This window comes from Anabrus simplex, chromosome 7, assembly GCF_040414725.1.
Source record: "Anabrus simplex isolate iqAnaSimp1 chromosome 7, ASM4041472v1, whole genome shotgun sequence".
Taxonomy (NCBI): Eukaryota; Metazoa; Arthropoda; class Insecta; order Orthoptera; family Tettigoniidae; genus Anabrus; species Anabrus simplex.
The window spans coordinates 155749160-155768040 of NC_090271.1; the positions used below are offsets into that span (position 1 = coordinate 155749160).

At 38.2% G+C, this 18881-nt stretch overlaps 1 protein-coding gene across 2 annotated transcripts in view; it reads right to left on the minus strand.

The window, feature by feature from the left end:
• Positions 1-18881, minus strand: part of Nop56 (Nop56 ribonucleoprotein) — a 247786-nt gene that overhangs the window by 52080 nt on the left and 176825 nt on the right. The window lies entirely within an intron of this gene.

Consider the following 18881-nt stretch of genomic DNA (forward strand, 5'->3'; position numbering starts at 1 on the left):
ATAGTGATGTGTTTTATAATGTGTTTTAAAATGTGTTTTTGGTGGCTTTAGGTATGTACATGGAATTGTTCAATTTGCATCTAGAGCTGATGATGGCATATTACAGATGCCGAAACTAGTACCCGTATGACATGATTGACTCACAATGAAATATTATTGTATTGAATAGGTGGACCTTTGAAAACCTTAATTTACTGTAATCCCACTTCAATACGGAACACAATGAAATTTATAACTATTAGTGAACTCATAGTTATTTATTCATTTCACTTACAGGCATGGTTTTGGTGTCATCTTGACCGACAACAGATCAAGTTTTGACTCACGTGGTACACTAGTATAGAATTGCGCCACTGCAAGTGCTAGCTGCAGTTGCAGCAAAGATGGCTGCCTTTACCAATCCCGAGCGTGCTCGCTGTGTGGTTTGGTTTGAAGAATCAAAGTCGGCAATGTAATTTTCATATAAAGTATGGTGAAGATCCTCCCAGTAGGCCTACTATTTATGAGTGGCGTAAGTGTTTTATTGAAACAGGATATTCAGTAAGCCATAAGAAATCCTATGATGTTGTAGAGCAAGTGAGACAACGTTTTGAGCACAGTCCTCGAAAATCAACATGGTGTGCTTCTTGAGAGCTGGGCGTCACACATACAACTATTTGGCGTGTATTGAGAAAATTGTTGAATCTCAAACCATACAAGTTCACAATGACACAAGAACTAAAAAGAAGACAATTGATAAGATTGCCCATACGGACTTTTGTGTGGACATGTTACATCGGTTGAAAGAAGATGAACATTTCATTGGAAAGATTATCTTTAGCAACGAGTCGACTTTTCACTTAAGCGGTAAAGTTAATAGGCACTACTGTAGGATTATGGGCAGTGAAAATCCCCGACAAGTCCCAGAACATGAATGTGATAGCTCAAAATTGAATGCGTTTTGTGCATTGAGCATAAACGGTACAGTATAGCCTACTTAGATTATCTGGACAACTTTCCAATCCCCCATACTGACGTTGATGACCAAGAACGCAGCGTACACTTTATGTAAGATGGCGCACTGCCAAACTATCACTCTGACATCCGGGATTTCCTGAATGTACGTTTTACGGGTAAGTGGACTGGCCGAGGCGCGCCAATTGCATGGCCCACATGCTCAACGGACTCACACCTCTTGACTTTTCTTGTGGGGATTAGTCAAAGATGCAGTGTTTGTTTTCCACCGTTATCAGCTTCTCTACCAGAACTCAGACACAGAATCTGCATCGCAATTGAACGAGTCATGCCTGACATGCTGCAGCGAGTTTGGCAAGAAATTGACTTCCGATGGGGTGTGTGCCCCATGAATGATGGAGGAGGTCATATTCAACCTGTTAAGGTAAAACTTGATCTATTGTCAGTCAAGATGACACCAAAACCATGTCTGTAAGTAAAATGAATAAATAACTATGAGCTGTCAAAGTAGTAAAGTCCTTTTTGAAACACCCTGTATTATTGGTTCTACAAGATGGAGAAGCGCCATTCAAGCAGAAAAGAATTGGCCACGTGCAGACTGTGGATCAGATCAAGAATTATTGAAATGCAAATTACTAGTCAAACTGAGATGAAATTCTAAGAGTTCCAGCTTTCAACATATAACGTAGGAAACATTCCAGCAGATTTTGGTAAATCAATTAAGAATTATTTTGAAGCCTTAAATCCCCCAACGGAGAACCAGAAGAAATGTGGTGTGAAATGAACATTGTGAAAATATAATTTATTAATGGTTATTGATGGTTAAAGGAAAAAAAAACTGTATGTTACTTGTCACTTTAGTTGAAAGGAGAAGGGAAGCTAAAATTCTGAAGGACGCTGAATTAATGAAAACACTGAACAGACAATTTCAGAAGTGACTGAAGGAATAAAATCAATATTATAACATCTGCACTGACATGTAAATGGAGAACAAAAAAGGCAATGCAAGAAAATTCTTCCAGCAAATATCCTCTCTGAGAATGAAATTTCAATCAAGAACTGAATATTCAAGGATGCAAATGGACAAATGAAATATGATGGGAGTAGGGATCACCAACGCAGATGGAAAGAGTATAACGATGATTTGTATTATCAAGATGCAAATGTTCATAATTCAGCAGAAGAGGTTAAATTTGACCTGGAACCTCAAGTGTTGGAAAAAGTCCGGCATACTCTAAGTCATTAGCCCAATGAATTGATGGAATTCCAGATGAAATATGGCAAGCTATAGAAGAAGGATCTAGCAAAGTTCTGACAACAATATGCCAGCAGATGTCGAAAACAGCAACATGGGCCACTGATTAGAAACAATCCATCTACCATATATTCCAATACCAATGAAAGGAGATCTGATGTATTGTACAAACTATTGTACAACAGCACTATTATCACATGATAAGAAGATTATGCTCAAGATCATGTAGTGAACATTAAAGCTTTACATGGAGCGCAAAATGTCCAACACTCAAGCTGGTTTTAAAGAGGCAGGGAACATCATTAGTGATGTGTGTTGGATGACAGAGAGAGAGCATACCAGAAGGAGCACATGTTCTTTGTCTAAATATAATTAGAATATAATAAATATAATAAATACAGTATACTTTGTCCTTGTGGCAGCCTCCTCATGGGAGAAGTTGTATTAATAAGAACTATATAAAGGCCTTCAATTGTGTAAATAATGGGAAGATACGGGATGTGCTCAGAACGATGAGAATTCCACACCGTCTCATTGTATTGATGCATAACCTTTATTTAGGACAAGAACCCACGGTTAGGAATAACATGAAATGATTCCCAATCAATCAGTAAGGGGGTAAGACAAGGTTGCATACTATAACTTTAACTACCATAGATGTGAAGCTTCGACGGTCTGTTGAATTAGTTCTTCTTCCAGGCTGAGCCATGTTTTTGTTTTATATACCTTACGTACAGTTGGCAGATATTTTAATACACTGCAGTATTCTTTGTCAAGGCAACTGAAGTATCGCTACTCGATTGACGGTAATCAGTCTCCTCAGGCAGCTAAATCAACGACAAAGTTGTTGTACCTCGCCTTCAATTAGCCTCCTCGCTCTCTGGCTGACAGAACTGCGAAGATACTAAATAAATATGACATCAAGACCATGTACAAACCACACTGGAAGTTAACCAGTTATCTGCCACCAGTCAAAGACATAATAGAATTACAGGCCCCTGGAGTTTACCAAACTGAATGAAGCTGCAGTACAGGTGAAACAAAGCGTCTGATTTCTACCTGACTTAATGAACATCTCCGTCGCACTAAGAACCAAGACATGAGCATTTCACCTATAGCCAAGTATTCCTCTGAAGCAAGACACAAAATTTCACTTGATAGAACCAAGATTTTAGCAGCCATTCCCTGATCTAAGAATAAAAATTTGTGAGCAATTATTCTTGGATGCCTGTTATACACATATTACAATATGCAGGTTAAAGCATGAAAATACAGGATGAACCCTCAAGTTCTGTAACAGCAATGGTAACTCCCAGCTGTCTGCCAAATGACATGTACATTCCAGACGTTTGAAGAGGACCAGCGGCGGGCTAACATCAGCTGGAGGCAGATGAGACTATTTATAGGCGAGACACCAAACAACAATTTTCACAGCTGATTTATCTGCCTGGGGAGACTGATTACCTTGGATCAAGTAGCAATACTTCAAACACCTTGACAAAGAATACTGCAATGTATTTGAAATATCAACAAACTGTACGAAAGGTACATAAAAAAATATGGTACAACACAGAAGAAGAAGAAGAAGAAGAACTAAATAGCATCTACCTGTTCAACTTATATGCCGAGTAGATAATGCGAAAAGCTTAATTGGATGAGGCCACTCATGGATTTAAGACATCTGGTCATAATATAAACCTGCAGTATGCAGATAACATTACTTTCGTAACTGAAAAGAAGGATGATTTTGAGGACATCATAAGGAAAATTAAAGAATAGGGTGAAGGGATGGAAACTGTATTTTAATGTTAGGAAGAACAAAATTCTAACAAGAGTTTCACAACCAGATATCAAGATAAATACAGAAGTTATCAAAGTAATAATTTCTGTCTGCTGACAACAATCGTCAGTTATGGCGACTCTAGCAGTCCAAAAGTTTACCGAAGGTTAGTATTTGGCAAGGCAGCATTTAAAGGCCTAGATAAATTTGAGAGAACAGTGTGTAGAACACACTCCGTTAGGCACAACAGACTCTCCACAGCAACACGTGGACAAATGAACTTAAGCTAGAGACGATATATGTTCTTTCAATACCTTAACTTTTAACAGCCTAGCTTGAGCATGATTTCACACAACGTCCCACACAGCATAAGTCAAGAATCTCCAAACTCATAATATAATATTACAATGTCTAAATCAATATAATCCATTTTAAGAAGAGCCTAAGCTGGTGCCTTATTTTGCAATCAACGAAAGAGTTTTAGACAGCAAGGACTTGATATTTTAGCCTTTATATAATTTTATCCATTTCACTGGAAGAAATGGAAGGATTTGAGGAAAACAGAAACATCTGGAGACACTCCACCCTGCAGTTGCCAAGAATATTTTAGCTTTACATGGTATTTAAGCTATATCTGATGATGTCCCCGATATAAGGACGAAACATGTACTAACTGATTTTAATTAAACTGATGTTTTTATTGTAAGGTGGGACTTCTGTGAACTGTCTTATAATCTTTATAGTGAAAATACGGAAACATTAAAAGTTAATAGTATGTAATAATGGAAAGGATACTGGAAAGTAGAATAAGGTTGAGGGTTGATAAGCAGATACAGGAAAATCAGTTTGGTTTCAGAAGTGGAAGGTCAACAATAGAGCCCATTTTCATTATGAGACAACTAATGGAAAAGCATTGGGAGTACGGGAATGATATGGTGATGACATTCATTGATATTGAAAAGGCATATGACAGTGTCCCTAGGACGAAAGTTTGGGACAGTCTGGTGCAAAAAGGAATTGGACAGGGATTTATAAAAATGATCATGGCATTGTATAAGGAATGTTGTAATTGCATGCAAACACAAGTTGGCAGGACAAGTTGGTTCAAAATCACTAGCGGGCTGAGACAGGGAAGTGTTCTATCACCAATCCTGTTTACAATAGTAATGGATGACATCATGAGAACGGCAAAAGCAGCATATGGAGGAAGAGAAATGAACATGATGTTATTTGCAGATGATATTGTGATTTGGGGAGAAGACGACAGGAAGGTTCAAGAACAGTTGAATGTGGTGAATGGGAAGATTGAAGAATGTGGATTGAAAATAAGTGTAGAAAAGAGTAAAACTCTTGTTATGACTAGAGGGGAGAAAGAAGGGAAAGGTCAGATTAGACTTGCAGACAAGCCCTTGGAAGTAGTGGAAACGTTTAAATACCTGGGGAGTGAATTAATGGCGAATGCTCGACTGGATGCTGAGATTAGTAAAAGGATTCAAGCTGGAAATTGTTTCTATCATAGTGTAAGAAATATGTTATGGGACAAAGATGTGCCAATGGAAGCAAAGGATACTACGTACAAGATGTATTACGTACCCATAACAACTTACGGAGCAGAAACTTGACAATGACAAAGAAGGATGAGAGTCGAATACAGGCAGCCGAAATGAAATTCTTGAGGAGTATGATACAGAAGAGTAGAAGAGACAAAATAAGGAATGAGAAAATCCGGGAAGAAATTGGAGTAGAAAAAATGGATAGAATAGAGAAGAGCCGACTAAGATGGTTTGGGCACATAAAGCGAATGAGCGATGAAAGAATGCCAAAAAAGGTGATGGAAATGCAAATCCAAGGAAGGAGAGGCTGTGGACGACCACGATTGAGATGGAAGGATACCATCCAACGCAGCATTATAGAAAGAAACCTGGACTGGGACACAGTGTTGGAGGAGGAGTGGTGGAAAGACCGAAGAAAGTGGAGAGGAACCATATTTGCCCCTACCCGGCTACAGCTGGATAAAGGGAAATGATGATGATGATGATGAGTATGTAATATTATGAGATGGTCTGGTTCCTTGGAAAAACTATGCTTGGAAAAGTGGAAGGAACTCTGAGACAAAGGTGGCTGGCACCAAGATGAATAGACTTCGTCACAGATACAATGAATATGTCACTTGAAGAAATGAAAGGATTTGAGGAAAACAGAAACATCTGGAGACACTCCAACCGTGCAGTTGCCAGGAGTCATCGACTTGCTAGCATCTAATTACAAGATGTATAAAAACTCATCAGCAAAATTTCAGGAATGCGTTTGTCATGTAGAGAGATAGAGAGAGAGAGAAATGTATAGCAGTGTGGGTCTGGAAATGCATAATTACAAAGTTGTCCAAACGTGTAATTACAGAGTGCATGCAACTTGCTCTGATTGCCAGAATAAAATGTGGGACACAAGTTATAAATGTTACACAAGTACTCTCGATTATCTGAAGGCGGATCATCCACAATAAATAGCATGACCGAGCAAGTAGCGGTGTGGTTTGGGTGATGTAGCTTTCAGCTTGCATTCGATAATGTGTTTGGACCCCACTAACGGCAGGCCTGAAGATGGTTTTCTGTAGTTTCCCATTTTCACACCAGGCAAACGCTGGTGCTGTACCTTATTTAAGAACATGGTTGCTTCCTTCCCATTCCTATCCCATCGTCAGCATAACACCTAACTGTGCCGGTGTGATGTAAAGCTAATTGAAAAAAAAAAAAAAAAAAAAAACGGAGGAAGAAACTGACTTTTTTCCTCTAGACAATTTCAACGTGCTACCACTACCTTTGTGTTTGATTGTACAATACCTCTGAAGGGATAACACAGTGTTTCCTCCCTCTCCTGCCTCACACAATGGAGATAATCATGCAGTGACCTTTACCATTTCTATTGTTCTTGTTCTGGTTCTGTGTACAGGTTCAGTCTGGACAGTGTGTGCCTGCAGTAAATACTGTACTAATGATTTTTGTTAGTGTTGAACCATGTCTGAAAAACAAAAACACGGTGGTGCTAATGATAAACCAGAAGCTTGAAATTGTGCGTACTTTGAAGAAGGCAGCTCTTCATGCCACCTGCCTTTCACTTATGGTGTACATGAAACAACAATCCAGGACATCTGAAAGAACAAAGACAAAATAATTAATTTTGGAAGCAGTTCTGATTCATCCAAAGGGTTTATCGAAACGAAAAAATATGAAAATGTCCACTTGCAACTTGATAGAGCTATGTTAGAACGATTTCAACAGAAGAGAGCAGAAGAGTGTCTGGTGAAATATTTGCTACACAGGCACAATTTTTCTTCAAACAATTAAGAATTGAAGGTGAATTCAATGCATCGTCCATGTGGTTAACACACTGTAAACAATATCACAGGATCCGAGAGATCACAAATCAAGAGGAAATGTTAAGTGGGGATAACACAGCTGCTTCTGAGTTTTGTAGCAATTTGAAGGAAGTTGTTGCTAGGGAAAATTTATTACTGGAGCAAATCTATAATGCCAATGAAACAAGGTTGTTTTGGAAGTGTCTTCCAACAAAGACATTAGCTTCCAAAACAGAACGAAGTGCACCTGGTTGTAAGTCTAAGAAAGAGAGGATAATAGTGTTGTGCTGTACTAATGGCACGGGGTCACACAAACTTAAGCTTATGGTGATAGACAAAGCTAAGAACCCAAGATGCTTCAACGGGACAGAAAAACATTACTTTCCAATAGCCTACTTCAATCAAACAAGAGCCTGGATGGATTGTACCATTTTTAAAAGATGGTTCAATACTTGCTTTGTACTGCAAGTGCGAGAACATTCAATAACGAAAGGTCTGTACTACTAGACAATGCACCATCTAACTTAAACAAAGACACGTTACAAGCAGACGACAAAGAGATACGTGTGAAATACTTGCCCACTAATGTGACTGCTCTGATTCAACCCATGAACTAAGAAGTAATTGCTGCCATGAAAAAAAAAAAAAAAAAAAACCTGGATAGAGGAAGCCTATTACAGAAGGTCATTGATGAGGGCAATGATCTTCAGGTCACTTTGGAAACAGTTGGGTGTGCTAAACGCTACTCTTACTACGTGTTGGCAGGGTAGAAAAATAAGGATTACAACTGGTAGCAAACTTCTAACATTTATTAATTAACTACTTAACTAATAACACAAAAACACACAGGTATACCAGGACCATAACTTACACGACACAGTACAGAATTCACAATGACACAGTTCACGCTCTCTCTCAGTTCTGAGTGTTCATTCACACCAATTCACACTCGATCTTTGTTCGGTAACACTTACAGTCACACTCAGTTCCACACTTGCTCTTGTTGTCGCTATCTCAGTTCACACATGACAGTTTCGCAGTTCAGGATGTGGTAACGCTGCTCATTCACTCCTGTAGAAACTCTGTTTACTGTCCCATGCCGATACCCAGTGTTCTCTTTCACGCCACTAGAGCACACGTTTTCTACACAGTGACTGGCCCAAGAGACCCTTACATGCTGACACTCACTCAGAAAGAATACTCAGTTCCACGGACAGAACATTTTCTACAGGCTGTCAACTCACACTCAGACTGACTGCACTCAGTTCACTGTCTAAGCTCAACTCACTCCCTTGCCCCTGATTACCTACTTTATATAAGAGGACCAGCCATTCCAGAACAGTCCAGAAGCTGGATACATCCAGAAACCTCACAATATAAAACGCTCCAGGTTAATCGTTCTCGTGGCTTCCACTTAGGCCCTGCGTCACCACGGAAAGAATAGAGAGGGAGCTGGCCTTGCACCCAGGCTCGTAGTGCGGCAGGAGGGAGCGGACGGGCCCACTGGTGACACCACTGTTTTGAGTGCTTGACCCGCCCAAAGTTGCATATTAAAATGGCTGACGCGGAGGCCTTCTGCATTGCACCATTTATGAAGTGTCAAAGACATGGCATACAGTGAAGGAATCCACCACAGCCATGGAAAAACATAGGCTTAATTCTAGAGATTGTGGAAGCAGACCTCAATTTCGAAGAAGGTGAAAAATTTTCAGTAGCTGTGTTAGCGACTGCCTTTCACTCTACCCCAAGATGTAGTAACGTCAACAGGGACAGCATTTCAGAGGGGTTTTGAAGTTGACTGAACTGAAATCGGTCATGAGGTTTTGAGTGACAGTGATACTGCGAGACGAGCCCAAGGGCAAATTGACGAAGCTAATGAAAGTGACGAAGACAGCAACATCCGTCTCATTCCGGAGAAGCTTATCAGTCGTGGATTGCACTTCAGTGGGCTGAACGGTTGATGGACTACCTGGAAAAACAAGAAGATGCTTCCCTCGCCTATAAGCTGGTTCTGCAGAAAATTCATAGTAGTATACGTAAGAAGTGGCTTCACTGAAGCAGAAATCAATACAAGAATACTTTTCATCTACAGTGTAATGACAAGAAGTGATTGTGTGAAAAGAAACTATGAGTACTATGCATACTTTGGACGACCATAAGTATTGAAGACCTACTGTAACTTCTGTAACTTAATTTGAATTACAATTGATAATATGTCTTTTCAAATCAAGTGGTTCAACTTTATAGAATTTTAATACAGTAAATGCCTTGTTAAACATTATTTTCCACTCATTTGCAGTATATCTGCGGTTTTCTATTATCTGTGGGTTTTCAACCCTCAATTATCATGGAACCCAGCAATCTACCGGACAGGCTTACTGAACAGAACTAGAGAGATTTCTTGCATACTATATTGTCTGATTACTTAGAAGACATATCACTAGTATCCCGCTGACAGCACTACTTCAGGCATAATGGTGCTCCTGCATATTTCAGTCTTTTTGCACGCAGATACTTAACCCTTTCGCACTCAGCCTATATGCAGGGGTTTGCCCGAAGAAGCTCAAACTAATTTTTTGTGATTTTCCAACCAAATTACAAAAAATCAACACGTAAACAGTTTAACATGTATTAAAATAAAATAAATCACACTAATACAGGAAATTATTATTATTTACATATTTTACGCCCACATTGGAGCACTTAAATCAATAAATTTGAGTTAATTTCTTCTTTTTCTTCTCCCAGAACTTTCTCATCCTCTCCGACCTGGAAGCCCTTTGTGTATTATTATTGGTAATGCCCAAAAAAAATTATTAAACTTTGAAAATATTACAAGATATTAGAATCATTCCGTATTGACGGTTTTCACTTTACAATGGCGAAAAATGAAAGTATCCTCCTATTCAATATTATGATGTATTGAATAGGAGGATACTTTCATTTTTCACCATTGTAAAGTTTGAAAATATACTTTAAAAAATAAAATTATGGTGTTCAATGACAGAAAAATCAGACATTATTGCGTCTTTCTTCTTTACTCTTAGACCTGAAAGAAATAACATTTAATTCTGAATAATTTGATATCAATATCATGTGTGTGCTGCAATTTGCCCATGAAGCATGGCACAAAGTTATTCACTGTACAACGTAACTGTCATCGATGTCAGGTCCTCGCAGTCCGATGCACGGTGAGCAGCTGTGACTGTGTAACTTCCCACATAACGGGAATCCCTTTCGGCAAAAGAAGGTCATTATTACTGTCTAAATCATCTGAAAATTCAAGGATATCGGCCTCATTTGGCCTTGAATATAGCCTAGCCATTATAACAAAAATGATGCAAGCACGTGCAACAACAGAGTAATGAGGAGTAAAATTATAGTTCGCGGAGTACAGCGAACACACGATATACCAAAGAAACGAAATAAACTCTAAATTGATAGCAAGATCAAATTGTTGTATTCATAAGCCAAGCAAAACAGATCCACGCAATAACAACTTCGAATAACCACAACATAATCATTCACGGTCAACGGATTTCATTTGTCGAAAATAAAAATATTTTGTAGGGCTGGTGGATATATCTGTAGAGTAAAATGCAAATTCAATGCTTTAAGTTACTGTCACAATCAACTGTTACCATTTAACAGCCACACAAATGACCAAAATCCCTAAATAGGATAGAGCCGATGTATCGGCGCTGTGAGCTTTCTCGCCATAACCTCTTGCACCAATGGATTGGCACGCTGAGTATGAAAGGGTTAATGCGTATTAACCTGGGCAATGGATAGGTTCTTCTATATCTTCTACAACCATCTCTTTTCAGCCACCGACAAGCTCGTTTCTGCTACCCAGCTTCAACAGGTGGGCAGGCAGAGAGAGAGAGAGAGAGAGAGAGCCTATCTATTTGAAGACAACAGTGTATAAAGATGTGGAGATTGCATTTGACTTTTCTTTATGTGTTTCGATGTACGTCTTCATCTCCTATTTCTGTTGCTCTCTCTTCCCACACTAACCTGCCATTGTGTTTGTCCTATTATATGTTCCTTTCTTACTCCCCTCTCTCTTTTTCTCTGACTTGATTTGACACTTGTTTGTTCCTTTCCTATACTTATATCAATGTCAATTGTTCCAACAACTTGAAACTGCATGTTCTACAAAAAGGAAATGATTATAATGCTGTAATTTTTCAAAATTTCATACGGTATAATAATGCTTAAGTGTAAATTTTGAGAAGAATTTTTTTAAATGCAAGGAAATGAAATTTCTTGAATTATATACACCACCACCATAAAACCATCCTACTAACCAGAATCAGAACAGTTATTTTGGACATGGGGTATTTTCTCTGACAGCATAATCATAATTACAAAACAATTGTATACATATTTACATATACCTTACTACTCGTAATGTCTCCTGCTGACCTCTTACTTTCTCTCATCATAACCTCATTCTAGAGTTGCCTTAGCCTCTCTCACCTGAATTTTCCAATTCCTATATATATGTGGGGTCCATGTTAAGCCGAGCAACCGAGTGGAAAGCTGGGTTGGTGAACAGACAGTCATTGAGGGTCATTGGAAGACAACAGAAAACCACCACTGTTTAATTTTCACAAGATAACCTCATGGATTTACTCAGCCATAATTAGATTTCAGAGTAAGTCCCCCGGTCGGATCTCCAGGAGGGACATGGTTGAGAGGAACCTCAGAACATGGAAAGCAATCCGCAAACCATCCCTGCATGTAATTAGGAAGACTCCAACCTGGAATGTATGAGGTGTCTTACAGAGAGGAAATCTTACTATCGAGAAAAAGCAACGATCCCACATGATATGGACATACTTGGACTCAGTGACACACATTGGAAAGGTTGTGCCCACTTTGTCACTTATGCAAAGAATACAGTGTATTTTTCTGGAAGTGAGGATTTCAGTTGGAATGGTGTTACCATAGTGATTCCTACAAGTCTAGCTAATGCTATCATAGAATAGAGCCAGTCTATGACAGAAGCATCTCCATTAAAAGGAATGCTACTTCATGTATGATCAACATTTAGGTTTATGCTCCTACTGCAGTTCCAGTGAATGAGGAAATCAATGAATTCTATTTGAGATGCTAGAACATGCCATCGGACAGATACCTAAAAAGAAAATATTAGTCATACAGGGTGATTTTAATGCAACGACAGGTGAGACTACTGAAGACAGTAACTTCAGACATATGGCTGGAATGCACAGTTTAGGTGTGAGAAAACGAGCGTGGTGAATAATTACTGGAATTTTGTGTTGGCAATAACCTTTCTATCTGCATTACACTCCTCCAACATCACCCACAATATCAATACATATGGATTTCACCTAGCGACAGGGTTTGAAATCAGATAGATTTCATTTTGGTGAGACAACATTGGCAGACTTCAGCCCTGGATTGCAAGATCTATCCTGGAGCAGATGGTGGCACTGACCATATTATGCTATCCATGAAAACGTGGATCAAATTGAAAATGATCAAGGAGAGAGTAAGACAGGTTTGCATTACTGACAAAAATATTCTCCAAGAGTTTTGGGAAGAAAAAGTCCAAAACTCCAACAAGTACAGGGGGAAAAACAGCGCGAAGAAAGAATGTTAATTACTCGAGCTTTTCCAGTTCGACACACAAGACTATTGATGACTCGAGATAGTCAATCACCTCCTACCTCACACAAAATTAGAGTCCGAAGTTTTCACTTCCAACACTTGAAAATTTAGACACGAACACTTGTACTGTTTAACACGACTATCATTGGCAATCTACCGGACAGAGTAACAGCCTCGAATAGATATCCACAGCTGACCCGCACACCGTGGCAGCTGGGAGTACACGCAGATGCATACTTATGCTAGCCCAACGAGCTCCTTTTATATCCGTAGGCCGAGCAGTGTGGTTACAAATTCAACAATCTTCTACCTTCAATTATTCGGCTATCCCATCGCCGATTTTGATTAAATTTGGTATGCTACCCTTTGTTATTAGGTGCTACACAATGATGTGATAAGAATTTTTATATCATATTCTGTTCTGGAGATAATGAAATGTTTGATGGCTACGTCAAATGTCCTTGGCTGGCTCTCTGGCAGCCATCGGGTTATGCGCATAGCTGCTACATCCGTCACCTGCATGCACAGCGGTCTTTTCAAACATACCAATATAAATGGTCCGTTATTGGACATTATAAATTTTCCAGCTAACTCATTCTTGGTTGCCAGCGTTTCACCCTCGTGTGCTAGGGTGGGCTCATCAGTTGGTACCTAGCACACCTACCAATACGCTGGCTAGTGCATACCGTGGAGGCCACTGCATAGGCTAATTGGAGCCACCAGCAGTGCCAATGCACTAAGAGACTTTGTCTCATTACAAAAATTGATGCCTGCTTGGCCTTCAGATGATATAGATGTTCATTCCCATAGGGAATCTGAAATATTTGTCCTGAATGAGTAAATTTATAATACCAATATAAATGGTCCGTTATTGGACATTATAAATTTTCCAGCTAACTCATTCTTGGTTGCCAGCGTTTTGCCCTCGTGTGCTAGGATGGGCTCATCAGTTGGTACCTAGCACACCTACCAATATGCTGGCTAGTGCATACCGTGGAGGCCACTGCGTAGGCTAATTGGAGCCACCAGCAGTGCCAATGCACTAAGAGACTGTCTCATTACAAAAATTGATGCCTGCTTGGCCTTCAGATGATATAGATGTTCATTCCCATAGGGAATCTGAAATATTTGTCCTGAATGAGTAAATTTATAATACCAATATAAATGGTCCGTTATTGGACATTATAAATTTTCCAGCTAACTCATTCTTGGTTGCCAGCGTTTCGCCCTCGTGTGCTAGGGTGGGCTCATCAGTTGGTACCTAGCACACCTACCAATACGCTGGCTAGTGCATACCGTGGAGGCCACTGCGTAGGCTAATTGGAGCCACCAGGCCAAGCAGGCATCAATTTTTGTAATGAGACAAAGTCTCTTAGTGCATTGGCACTGCTGGTGGCTCCAATTAGCCTACGCAGTGGCCTCCACGGTATACACTAGCCAGCGTATTGGTAGGTGTGCTAGGTACCAACTGATGAGCCCACCCTAGCACACGAGGGCGAAACGCTGGCAACCAAGAATGAGTTAGCCGGAAAATTTATAATGTCCAATAACGGACCATTTATATTGGTATTATAAATTTACTAACTCAGGACAAATATTTCAGATTCCCTATGGGAATGAACATCTATATCATCTTTTCAAACATCCCGTACAGGTGCTGTTACAAGTAGCGCTAGAAATACTTTGATAGAGAATGTCGCGGTGACATTCCCGTTTCATTATACATATCCACGGAGTCATAACAGGCGGAGAGGTGATACTCCGATGTTGCACGTCCCAAGTGGTGGATAGGGGGTCCTCACCGACTTGCCAGCGGACTTGAGCAAAATAAAATACCTCTCACTTGCTCCACTTAAGGTTTATCACCTTTGATAATCAATATGGCAAAGTCTTTTAGGAAAATAATTCCAACGTCCTGTCCAAACAGGCTTCAGGAGATGGCTGCTTCGGATTCGATGGGTAGCCAACTGAGAGACAGCAATGAGTTGGACCATTTGCAACCAACTAAACTTAAGAGGATTAAACATCAACAAATTAGCTACATTGCAACTCACAATATTAATTCTCTCTGTAAAATTGGAAGATTTACGACTTTTACAGATGAATTTACTTAAACAAAAAATGTCAATAGTGGGTTATAGAATTTATAATGGGATACCTAACTGAGGAGTTAAGAATCAATGTCCCCAATTTGGAACAGGATTTATAGTGAATTTTAAAATAATATATTCTATAATTGATTTTCAAGCAATATCACCAAGAATTGCAACTCTCACCTTTGAAACAACAAATAAAATGTATACAATGATAAATGCCCACGCCCCTATTAATGAAAAAAAAAAAAATTTCCAACACAAATAAAGAAAGAAGTGGATAAATTTTGGGATCTCCTTGAACACACGTAATGTTAAAATTTTATTAGGAGACTTTAATGCCTAATTAGGAAGGGAAAAAAAAGTATAGAGATATAACTGGAAAACGGGCACCAGATAAATTTACAAACAAAAATTGACAACAACTTGTTGAAGTTTGCAACATATTTCAAAAGGAAACCAAACAAGCTTAAGACTTGGAAGCCTCCTGATTGGAGAAAAGGGGAATGGCAGCTAGACCATGTTTGTATGGATAATTTTTTCCATAAGGAAATTTATAATGTAAAAGTAACAAGAGGAATAGACACTAGTTCTGATCACTACATTGCCAAAATTTCACTTAAATTCACACCGCTAAAGAAGAAGAATACCAAAACTAACAAAGTAAAGAGGAATTATGTCCCACACCAGTTAATAAAAAATGACAAATATAAGGAAGTCACACAAACAATAAAACTGACAGATGACCTTGAAGATTTGATCCCAGTTCTCAAAAGACAAGCTGAAAATTTAGCTCCATTGAACCCTCGTAAAAAATATGCCTGGAGGACGACAGAATGTGATAAAATTCATAGAGAGAGACATCAGGCATGGTTCAAGTTCCAAGCCCATAAATCAGAAGAAAATGCTATCAACCTTAAAAATATCAGGAAGAAATTTTTGCAAAATATTAGAAAAATTAAGAAGGAATTTCATAAGTATATAATGAACTGCATTGAAGTTAATCATAACACCAATTCTAGAGACTATTATATAAAATTTTTGGAAGACAACTACAGAAATGGGAAAATGGCACATAATAATAGTGAAAATGCTGAGATTATGGCAAAAGCATACAGTAAACTTTTGAACTGTGAAGAACCTAAAGAACTATTGCAAATTAATACAAATACTCCAATAAAAACCAAATTGAATAACACAGACCCTCCAACATTTCAAGAATTAGAAAAAGCACTAAAAGAACTTAAAAATAAGGCATGCGGAGAAGACCAGGTTTATGTAGACATGTGGAAATATTCAAGTAATACGTTCGGATTTCCTTACATGTGGCTTTAACAAAAATTTGAATCACTGAACAGTTTCCAGAACATTGGACAATAGCCTTAATACAGCCTCTTCATAAAAAAAGGAGATAAGAGTAATGCAGATAACAATAGAGGATTGTCTATCTTGGACTGCGCATACAAGATCTTATACAGAAGGATTAAAGATCAACTAGAAAAAGAATTAGGAGAATACCAAGGAGGCTTTAGACCCTGGAGAAGTTGTGTTGAACAGATCATCACTCTAAAATTAATAATGGCATACTACAGAAAACAGAACAAGCCTATAGTAATAACATTTGTTGATTTTACGAAGGCATATGATTGTATACATAGACCTTCAATGTTAAAAATTTTACAGAATTTTGAACTCCATCCTAAATTAATTAAACTGACAGAACTTACTTTAACTAATACCATATCAAAAGTAAAGTTTAGAGGAGAGGTTTCTAAACCATTTTTGATCAAAACTGGTTTAAGACAAGGAGACTGTTTATCTCCACTACTATTTAATTTTGCATTAGAATTTATAATAAGGAAATGGTACAAGGTCAACCCAAAAAACATAAAAGTAGGAAGCTCCAAACAAAATTTAAGTTTTAACTGTTTAGAATTTGCTGATGACCTTGCTCTATTGCCCAACAATATTCAGGAAACTCAACACCAAATTAAATCTCTACAGGAAAAAGCACAAAAAATAGGTCTTACAATATCCTTTGAAAAAAAAACTGAGATCATGTTTACACATCCCCCACTGGTAAATAAAATAACAACTGATGGGCAAGAAATCAAAACTGTTGATAAATTTAAGTATTGAGGAGAAATCATAACTTATAATCTTAATGAGAAACCAGGTGGGCATAAGAGAATAAATAAATTAAACAAAACAAATTACATTACCAGGACTCCATACAATTTTTAAAAAAACTTATCGATAGCAGCAAAATTAAGACATTATAAAAGAGTCACACAGTCAGAAATAACTTATGGTAGTGAATCCATTTTTAAAACTATTGATACAGCTGAAACACACAAAATACTTAAGACAGAAAGAAGAAGAATTTGAACATGCATAAATAAACAGTATCAAGTTAAAAGACACTGGAGAATAGCATCAAATAAAACAGTTTATAAGGACATTGACCAGTATTGAGCATGATTAGGAAAAATCGTATATCATTCCTTGGACATCTTATCAGAACACCTGACACCAGAATTAGCAGAATAATTGAAAAATTATAGAATAGCAAGACCAAGGTTAAATGGATCACGGAAATTAAGGAGAATATTAAAGAACTACAAATAACAATAGACAATTTCAAAAACAAAACAGAAAAAATTAAGATACTTCAAGACACACACACCAGGCTACACATCAAGATCAATAAAATGTCTAATAGGAGGATACTTTCAACAGAACAAAGGAAGGCAGCATCTCTCAGAATGAAAAAATATTGGACTGATAGGAAATCAAGAAATCCTTTGTACAATTGACTAAAGTGGTCCACAATCTAGGCCATAAAATGTAAAATATAAATAATATATATATTTCAGAAAATTAGAGGGAATATTTGACCTTTAAATTTTAAAAATATACGAAAAAGTGGCTAAAGTAGCATATTTTAACATGGAACCTGGCAGTGAACTGGGTATTTTTCCTGAATTTTAATACATTATTGCACAACAGCGAAACACACTACATACCTGGTTTTTTTAATCATATGAAGGTATCAGCCATCCAGAATGAAGATATTAACCAGGAAGTATAAATTTAATATAATTGAACTATACTGGTCTTATGAAAAACATTTAAAAATGTATGGAAAAAGTTTTACATTCAAGTTATACCAATAAGCCTACTCGAACAATAAAAATGAATGTTTACAGTGGCTACGTAAGCCACAAATAAATACAATTACATTTGAAATACAAAATTTACCTATTTAGGAATGTAGCCCTAAAAACATTGGGCAATACACAGTCCAACCTTGCACTCCTTGCACCACCATCTACTTTCTTTTCGCAGTACAGGTGAATAACCAGCGTGCGTCTCTTCGTCTAAACGAAAAATAAGCCTAAATTTCTGGAGAGGTGAAGTATTTTGTATATGTGATCTGGTTCGTAAGCAGGGTATTTATTCATCACTGTCATCTACAATATTTCTAAACCCACTTCTTTTGATAAAATATCCAATATATCACTCACTATCACTGAGCTGGTGTGAGGACATGTTTGTACAGTAACACGCCTGGCAGCGCGACAGATTTTGCGCGTTCAGCGTCCAGCACATCGAGTGCTTTGATAGAGGTTATCGCAAGGAGAAACTACCCTTTTTATCGTTTCAGTTTGAACAAACCAAACCCCATGGCACTACAGCCCTTGAAGGGCCTTGGCCTACCAAGCGACCGCTGCTCAGCCTGAAGGCCTGCAGATTACGAGGTGTCGTGCGGTCAGCACGATGAATCCTGTCGGCCGTTATTCT